This window comes from Chrysochloris asiatica, unplaced genomic scaffold (genome assembly GCF_000296735.1).
Source record: "Chrysochloris asiatica unplaced genomic scaffold, ChrAsi1.0 scaffold00053, whole genome shotgun sequence".
Classification (NCBI taxonomy): Eukaryota; Metazoa; Chordata; class Mammalia; order Afrosoricida; family Chrysochloridae; genus Chrysochloris; species Chrysochloris asiatica.
The window spans coordinates 788,809-790,070 of record NW_006408571.1 but is presented as its reverse complement, the minus strand read 5'-3'; positions in this window follow the sequence as shown (position 1 = coordinate 790,070).

The window sequence follows — 1,262 nt, the reverse complement described above, 5'->3', positions numbered from 1 at the left end:
GCACTGGATCATAAAGTCAGTCTTAACTGCAAGACCTGCAGCTCAAATCCATCAGCTACTCCTGGGAAACCTACTACAAGGTCACTATGAGTTGGACACGGAATCAGCAGCACTTAACAACTGCAGCAAACATTGTAGTGGTCATTTATAAATGATACTTAATTATGCTTCTGAGAGCATTTAAAATAATAATGGTTCTTCTTTCACAAGAGAGAGTTGGTTCATTCAAGATTCACTATTTTGAAGTTGGAGATACGTTTTAAAATTAGTCTGTCCTGTGCCCTCTGTGTTTATTAGGTAGAGGAAGCATTAGGAAAATGTACTGCTCTTGACATTGTGAAATCTGTGTTTTAATGTGTTCTATCATTTTCATTATCTGTGACTAAGAATAAGTAAAATAATTTCCCTGTATTGGTAGGGGTGGGTCCCCAAGCCAATATGCTTTAGTGGGGTCTCCATCTCTTCATACAAGCTAATACCTTTAGCCAACAAACCGTCTAGTATAATAATTAAACTCCATAGGACTAAACTGTAAAGCAAGATGAAGTACTTTTGTTTTAATTCAGTGCACTGAATTTAAATGCTAGTCCTGGTGTATCACTGTGGAATAAAGCACTGGACCGGAAGGTCCGTTTGAGCCACAAGGTCCATTCCATTCAAACTCACCAACTGCTCCTGGTGGGTCAAATCTACCTTATGGTAAAAGGATTACTCCATAATGCCACACCAGGACTCCAATACAGGGTCACTATGAGTTGGAACCAACTCAACAGCTGTTAACAACAGCACCATGACTAAAAAGGAGTTCTGGTAGCATAATAGGTTACTAGTTGGTCTGCTAACCACAAGGTCAACAGTTCAAATCTATCAACCACTCCAAGGGACAAAGAGATGATTTTCTGCTCCCATAAAGATTTACAGCCTAGGAAACCCTAGTTCACTATAAGTCAGAACAAGCTCTATAGCACATAACCATCACCACCCCATAATGTCTGAAATGTGAATTTGTGGTTGATTTTTGGGGATTAGATTGCAAGAATTCCTGGCTTATTCATGCCCATCCCACAACTACTGGGGTATATTCAATGAGAGCCATCAGGACCCATGTTCATTGATGTCAAGTACCATTGAGTCACTTCCGACTCACAGGGACCCTGTATAGGATTTCCAAGGAGAAACTGGTAGGTTTGAACCACCAACCTTGTGGTTAGAAGTCCTGTGTTGATTCTACAGTCCACACCATGTTTGTTGTTGTCAGGCGC